Source organism: Odontesthes bonariensis, chromosome 1, assembly GCF_027942865.1.
Source record: "Odontesthes bonariensis isolate fOdoBon6 chromosome 1, fOdoBon6.hap1, whole genome shotgun sequence".
Taxonomy (NCBI): Eukaryota; Metazoa; Chordata; class Actinopteri; order Atheriniformes; family Atherinopsidae; genus Odontesthes; species Odontesthes bonariensis.
Window position 1 is genome coordinate 47871849 of NC_134506.1, and position 10207 is coordinate 47882055.

The following is a 10207-nucleotide window of genomic DNA, read 5'->3' on the forward strand; positions in this document are numbered from 1 at the left end:
GATAGATTGATGGATGGATGGATGATAGGATGAATGATAGATTGATGGATGAATGATAGGATGAATGATAGATTGATGGATGAATGATAGGATGAATATAGATTGATGGATGATGAATGATAGGATGAATGATGGATTGATGGATGGATGAATATAGGATGAATGATAGATTGATGGATGAATGATAGGATGAATGATATGATGATGGATGGATGGATGATAGGATGAATGATAGGTTGATGGATGGATGATAGGATGAATGATATATTGATGGATGGATGAATGATAGGATGAATGATAGATTGATGGATGGATGAATGATAGGATGAACGATAGATTGATGGATGGATGACTGATAGGATGAACGATAGATTGATGGATGAATGAATGATAGGATGAATGATAGATTGATGGATGGATGAATGATAGGATGAATGATAGATTGATGGATGGATGAATGATAGGATGAATGATAGATTGATGGATGGATGAATGATAGGATGAATGATAGATTGATGGATGGATGGATGGATGGATGATAGGATGAATGATAGGTTGATGGATGGATGATAGGATGAATGATAGATTGATGGATGAATGATAGGATGAATGATAGATTGATGGATGAATGATAGGATGAATGATAGATTGATGGATGGATGGATAATAGGATGAATGATAGATTGATGGATGGATGATAGGATGAATGATAGATTGATGGATGAATGATAGGATGAATGATAGATTGATGGATGAATGATAGGATGAATGATAGATTGATGGATGAAAATAGGGTGAATGATAGATTGATGGATGAATGATAGGATGAATGATAGATTGATTGTTGGATGATAGGATGAATGATAGATTGATGGATGAATGATAGGATGAATGATAGATTGATGGATGGATGATAGGATGAATGATGGATTGATGGATGGATGGATGATAGGATGAATGATAGATTGATGGATGAATGATAGATTGATGGATGAATGATAGGATGAATGATAGATTGATGGATTGATGAATGATAGGATGAATGATGGATTGATGGATGGATGAATGATAGGATGAATGATAGATTGATGGATGAATGATAGGATGAATGATAGATTGATGGATGGATGGATGATAGGATGAATGATAGATTGATGGATGATGAATGATAGGATGAACGATAGATTGATGGATGGATGAAAAATAGGATGAATGATAGATTGATGGATGAATGAATGATAGGATGAATGATAGATTGATGGATGGATGAATGATAGGATGAATGATAGATTGATGATGGATGAATGATAGGATGAATGATAGATTGATGGATGGATGGATGGATGGATTATAGGATGAATGATAGGTTGATGGATGGATGATAGGATGAATGATAGATTGATGGATGAATGATAGGATGAATGATAGATTGATGGATGAATGATAGGATGAATGATAGATTGATGGATGGATGGATAATAGGATGAATGATAGATTGATGGATGGATGATAGGATGAATGATAGATTGATGGATGAATGATAGGATGAATGATAGATTGATGGATGAATGATAGGATGAATGATAGATTGATGGATGAATGATAGGGTGAATGATAGATTGATGGATGAATGATAGGATGAATGATAGATTGATTGTTGGATGATAGGATGAATGATAGATTGATGGATGAATGATAGGATGAATGATAGATTGATGGATGGATGATAGGATGAATGATAGATTGATGGATGGATGATAGGATGAATGATAGATTGATGGATGAATCATAGGATGAATGATAGATTGATGGATGAATGATAGGATGAATGATAGATTGATGGATGGATGGATGGATGGATGGATGATAGGATGAATGATAGATTGATGGATGATGATAGGATGAATGATAGATTGATGGATGAATGATAGGATGAATGATAGATTGATGGATGAATGATAGGGTGAATGATAGATTGATGGATGAATGATAGGATGAATGATAGATTGATTGTTGGATGATAGGATGAATGATAGATTGATGGATGAATGATAGGATGAATGATAGATTGATGGATGGATGATAGGATGAATGATAGATTGATGGATGGATGATAGGATGAATGATAGATTGATGGATGGATGATAGGATGAATGATAGATTGATGGATGAATGATAGGATGAATGATAGATTGATGGATGAATGATAGGATGAATGATAGATTGATGGATGGATGGATGGATGATAGGATGAATGATAGATTGATGGATGAATGATAGGAAGAATGATAGATTGATGGATGGATGGATAATAGGATGAACGATAGATTGATGGATGAATGAATGATAGGATGAATGATAGATTGATGGATGGATGAATGATAGGATGAATGATAGATTGATGGATGGATGAATGATAGGATGAATGATAGATTGATGGATGGATGAATGATAGGATGAATGATAGATTGATGGATGGATGGATGGATGGATGATAGGATGAATGATAGGTTGATGGATGGATGATAGGATGAATGATAGATTGATGGATGAATGATAGGATGAATGATAGATTGATGGATGAATGATAGGATGAATGATAGATTGATGGATGGATGGATAATAGGATGAATGATAGATTGATGGATGGATGATAGGATGAATGATAGATTGATGGATGAATGATAGGATGAATGATAGATTGATGGATGAATGATAGGATGAATGATAGATTGATGGATGAAAAATAGGGTGAATGATAGATTGATGGATGAATGATAGGATGAATGATAGATTGATTGTTGGATGATAGGATGAATGATAGATTGATGGATGAATGATAGGTTGAATGATAGATTGATGGATGGATGATAGGATGAATGATGGATTGATGGATGGATGGATGATAGGATGAATGATAGATTGATGGATGAATGATAGATTGATGGATGAATGATAGGATGAATGATAGATTGATGGATTGATGAATGATAGGATGAATGATGGATTGATGGATGGATGAATGATAGGATGAATGATAGATTGATGGATGAATGATAGGATGAATGATAGATTGATGGATGGATGGATGATAGGATGAATGATAGATTGATGGATGGATGAATGATAGGATGAACGATAGATTGATGGATGGATGAAAAATAGGATGAATGATAGATTGATGGATGAATGAATGATAGGATGAATGATAGATTGATGGATGAATGATAGGATGAATGATAGATTGATGGATGGATGAATGATAGGATGAATGATAGATGGATGGATGGATGGATGGATGGATTATAGGATGAATGATAGGTTGATGGATGGATGATAGGATGAATGATAGATTGATGGATGAATGATAGGATGAATGATAGATTGATGGATGGATGGATAATAGGATGAATGATAGATTGATGGATGTATGATAGGATGAATGATAGATTGATGGATGAATGATAGGATGAATGATAGATTGATGGATGAATGATAGGATGAATGATAGATTGATGGATGAATGATAGGGTGAATGATAGATTGATGGATGAATGATAGGATGAATGATAGATTGATTGTTGGATGATAGGATGAATGATAGATTGATGGATGAATGATAGGATGAATGATAGATTGATGGATGGATGATAGGATGAATGATAGATTGATGGATGGATGATAGGATGAATGATAGATTGATGGATGAATCATAGGATGAATGATAGATTGATGGATGAATGATAGGATGAATGATAGATTGATGGATGGATGGATGGATGGATGGATGATAGGATGAATGATAGATTGATGGATTGATGATAGGATGAATGATAGATTGATGGATGAATGATAGGATGAATGATAGATTGATGGATGAATGATAGGGTGAATGATAGATTGATGGATGAATGATAGGATGAATGATAGATTGATTGTTGGATGATAGGATGAATGATAGATTGATGGATGAATGATAGGATGAATGATAGATTGATGGATGGATGATAGGATGAATGATAGATTGATGGATGGATGATAGGATGAATGATAGATTGATGGATGGATGATAGGATGAATGATAGATTGATGGATGAATGATAGGATGAATGATAGATTGATGGATGAATGATAGGATGAATGATAGATTGATGGATGGATGGATGGATGGATGGATGATAGGATGAATGATAGATTGATGGATGAATGATAGGAAGAATGATAGATTGATGGATGGATGGATAATAGGATGAATGATAGATTGATGGATGGATGATAGGATGAATGATAGATTGATGGATGAATGATAGGATGAATGATAGATTGATGGATGAATGATAGGATGAATGATAGATTGATGGATGAATGATAGGGTGAATGATAGATTGATGGATGAATGATAGGATGAATGATAGATTGATTGTTGGATGATAGGATGAATGATAGATTGATGGATGAATGATAGGATGAATGATAGATTGATGGATGGATGATAGGATGAATGATAGATTGATGGATGGATGATAGGATGAATGATAGATTGATGGATGAATGATAGGATGAATGATAGATTGATGGATGAATGATAGGATGAATGATAGATTGATGGATGGATGGATGGATGGATGGATGGATGATAGGATGAATGATAGATTGATGGATGGATGATAGGATGAATGATAGATTGATGGATGAATGATAGGATGAATGATAGATTGATGGATGAATGATAGGATGAATGATAGATTGATGGATGGATGATAGGATGAATGATATATTGATGGATGAATGATAGGATGAATGATAGATTGATGGATGGATGGATGATAGGATGAATGATAGATTGATGGATGGATGATAGGATGAATGATAGATTGATGGATGAATGATAGGATGAATGATAGATTGATTGATGGATGGATGGATGATAGGATGAATGATAGATTGATGGATGGATGACAGGATGAATGATAGTTTGATGGATGAATGATAGGATGAATGATAGATTGATGGATGAATGATAGGATGAATGATAGATTGATGGATGGATGATAGGATGAATGATAGATTGATGGATGGATGATAGGATGAATGATAGATTGATGGATGAATGATAGGATGAATGATAGATTGATGGATGGATGAATGATAGATTGATGGATGAATGATAGGATGAATGATAGATTGATGGATGGATGAATGATAGATTGATGGATGAATGATAGGATGAATGATAGATTGATGGATGAATAATAGGATGAATGATAGATTGATGGATGAATGATAGGATGAATGATAGATTGATGGATGAATGATAGGATGAATGATAGATTGATGGATGAATGATAGGAAGAATGATAGATTGATGGATGGATGGATGATAGGATGAATGATAGATTGATGGATGAATGATAGGATGAATGATAGATGGATGGATGAATGATAGGAAGAATGATAGATTGATGGATTGATGGATGATAGGATGAATGATAGATTGATGGATGGATGAATGATAGGATGAATGATAGATTTATGGATGGATGAATGATAGATTGATGGATGGATGAATGATAGGATGAATGATAGATTTATGGATGGATGAATGATAGATGATGGATGATGAATGATAGATTGATGGATGGATGAACGATAGATTGATGGATTGATGAATGATAGGATGAATGATAGATTGATGGATGGATGATAGGATGAATGATAGATTGATGGATGAATGATAGGATGAATGATAGATTGATGGATTGATGAATGATAGGATGAATGATAGATTGATGGATGGATGAATGATAGGATGAATGATGGATTGATGGATGGATGAATGATAGGATGAATGATAGATTGATGGATGAATGATAGGATGAATGATAGATTGATGGATGAATGATAGGATGAATGATAGATTGATGGATTGATGAATGATAGGATGAATGATGGATTGATGGATGGATGAATGATAGGATGAATGATAGATTGATGGATGGATGGATGATAGGATGAATGATAGGTTGATGGATGGATGATAGGATGAATGATAATTGATGGATGGATGAATGATAGGATGAATGATAGATTGATGGATGGATGAATGATAGGATGAACGATAGATTGATGGATGGATGAATGATAGGATGAATGATAGATTGATGGATGAATGAATGATAGGATGAATGATAGATTGATGGATGGATGAATGATAGGATGAATGATAGATTGATGGATGGATGAATGATAGGATGAATGATAGATTGATGGATGGATGAATGATAGGATGAATGATAGATTGATGGATGAATGATAGATTGATGGATGGATGGATGGATGGATGATAGGATGAATGATAGGTTGATGATGAATGATAGGATGAATGATAGATTGATGGATGAATGATAGGATGAATGATAGATTGATGGATGGATGGATGATAGGATGAATGATAGATTGATGGATGGATGATAGGATGAATGATAGATTGATGGATTGATGATAGGATGAATGATAGATTGATGGATGAATGAAAGGATGAATGATAGATTGATGGATGGATGGATGGATGGATGGATGATAGGATGAATGATAGATTGATGGATGGATGATAGGATGAATGATAGATTGATGGATGAATGATAGAAGAATGATAGATTGATGGATGGATGGATGATAGGATGAATGATAGATTGATGGATGAATGATAGGATGAATGATAGATTGATGGATGGATGGATGATAGGATGAATAATAGATTGATGGATGGATGATAGGATGAATGATAGATTGATGGATGAATGATAGGATGAATGATAGATTGATGGATTGATGGATGATAGGATGAATGATAGATTGATGGATGGATGATAGGATGAATGATAGATTGATGGATGGATGGATGATAGGATGAATGATAGATTGATGGATGGATGATAGGATGAATGATAGATTGATGGATGAATGATAGGATGAATGATAGATTGATGGATGAATGATAGGATGAATGATAGATTGATGGATGAATGATAGGATGAATGATAGATTGATGGATGAATGATAGGAAGAATGATAGATTGATGGATGGATGATAGGATGAATGATAGATTGATGGATGAATGATAGGATGAATGATAGATTGATGGATGAATGATAGGATGAATGATAGATTGATGGATGGATGAATGATAGATTGATGGATGAATGATAGGATGAATGATAGATTGATGGATGGATGAATGATAGATTGATGGATGAATGATAGGATGAATGATAGATTGATGGATGAATAATAGGATGAATGATAGATTGATGGATGAATGATAGGATGAATGATAGATTGATGGATGAATGATAGGATGAATGATAGATTGATGGATGAATGATAGGAAGAATGATAGATTGATGGATGGATGGATGGATGATAGGATGAATGATAGATTGATGGATGGATGATAGGATGAATGATAGATTGATGGATGAATGATAGGATGAATGATAGATTGATGGATGGATGAATGATAGATTGATGGATGAATGATAGGATGAATGATAGATTGATGGATGGATGAATGATAGATTGATGGATGGATGAATGATAGATTGATGGATGGATGAACGATAGATTGATGGATTGATGAATGATAGGATGAATGATAGATTGATGGATGGATGATAGGATGAATGATAGATTGATGGATGAATGATAGGATGAATGATAGATTGATGGATTGGATGAATGATAGGATGAATGATAGATTGATGGATGAATGATAGGATGAATGATAGATTGATGGATGAATGATAGGATGAATGATAGATTGATGGATGGATGAATGATAGATTGATGGATTGATGAATGATAGATTGATGGATGAATGATAGGATGAATGATAGATTGATGGATGAATGATAGGATGAATGATAGATTGATGGATTGGATTGATGAATGATAGGATGAATGATAGATTGATGGATGAATGATAGGATGAATGATAGATTGATGGATGAATGATAGGATGAATGATAGATTGATGGATTGGATTGATGAATGATAGGATGAATGATAGATTGATGGATGAATGATAGGATGAATGATAGATTGATGGATGAATGATAGGATGAATGAAAGATTGATGGATGAATGATAGGATGAATGATAGATTGATGGATGAATGATAGGATGAATGATAGATTGATGGATTGGATTGATGAATGATAGGATGAATGATTAGATTGATGGATGAATGATAGGATGAATGATAGATTGATGGATGAATGATAGGATGAATGATAGATTGATGGATGAATGATAGGATGAATGATAGATTGATGGATTGGATTGATGAATGATAGGATGAATGATAGATTGATGGATGAATGATAGGATGAATGATAGATTGATGGATGAATGATAGGATGAATGATAGATTGATGGATGGATGAATGATAGATTGATGGATGGATGAATTATAGATTGATGGATTGATGAATGATAGATTGATGGATGAATGATAGGATGAATGATAGATTGATGGATGAATGATAGGATGAATGATAGATTGATGGAATGATAGGATGAATGATAGATTGATGGATGGATGAATGATAGATTGATGGATGGATGAATTATAGATTGATGGATGAATGATAGATTGATGGATGGAATGAATGATAGAATGATAGATGATGATGATGAATGATTGATGATAGATGAATGATAGATTGATAGATGATGATGATGATGAATGATAGGATGAATGATAGATTGATGAGCATGCATCGATGCAATGATAGATTGCATGGCATGCACTGAATGATAGATTGATGGATGATGAATGATAGATTGATGGATGATGAATGATAGATTGATGGATGATGAATGATAGAATGATGATTGATGAATGACTCAATCATTCATTCAGGCCCAATCCCGCACTAATGATGCAGGATGCATGATAGATTGATGGATGATGAATGATAGATTGATAGATGACTGATGAATGACTAAGTCATTCATGCATGATTAGATTATGGATGAATGATAGATGAATGAGATGATAGATGGATGAATGATAGATTGATGATGATGAATGATAGATGAATGATGATGATTGATAGATGATGAAGATTGATGAATGAATGATAGAATGATGATGAGATGGATGATAGGATGAATGATAGATTGATGGATTGATGAATGATAGGATGAATGATAGATTGATGGATGGATGAATGATAGAATGAATGATAGATTGATGGATGAATGATAGGATGAATGATAGATTGATGGATGGATAATGATAGGATGAATGATAGATTGATGGATGGATGAACGATAGGATGAATGATAGATTGATGGATTGATGAATGATAGGATGAATGCTAGATTGATGGATGGATGGATGATAGGATGAATGATAGATTGATGGATGGATGAATGATAGATTGATGGATGGATGAATGAATTGAAGATGGATGAATGATAGATAAAAAACTTTATCAAACAAACATCATATAATGTTATAGTCTTTGGGTTTGTTTCCTTCTTTTAGGTCTAATATTTTCTTTTGGATTTCTGTGTTGTGTAGTTTAGGCTCCTTTAATAGAATCATCTTTGAAATTGATTTGTCTTTGGCTCTTTTGTTCACTTTTGTCTTCCAGCCTTTGGTTGGTTGTCTTTGTTTTTGTGAAATTCCCACTTTTGTGTGTTTTATTGCTAACTTCTGTTTCATATTCTCCTTTATTTATAAAGCGTCAAATCAGAACAAACGTCAGCTCAGGGCTGTCACAGCGAGGTGCCGAGCCGACTCACAAAAAGGGCCCAAGAGCAGATGCAGAACACTGGGACATTTAGAGTTTAGAAAAGGTAATGATCAGTTTTTACTAGTTTGGGGAAACAGTTTTGGGACGGCCCCTTCCTGTTCCAACATGACTGCGCAGCAGTGCACAAAGCAAGCTCCATAAAGACATGGAGGAGCCAGTTTGCTGTGGAAGAACCTGACTGGCCTGCACAGAGTCCTGACCTCAACCCGATAGAACACCTTTGGGATGAATTAGAGCAGAGACTGTGAGCCAGGCCTTCTGTCCAACATCAGTGTCTGACCTCACAGATAAGCTTCTGGAAGAATGGTCAAACACTCCCATAAACACTCTCCTTTAAAACAGTTCCTCAGAGTTGAAGCTGTTATAGCAGCAAAGGGTGGGA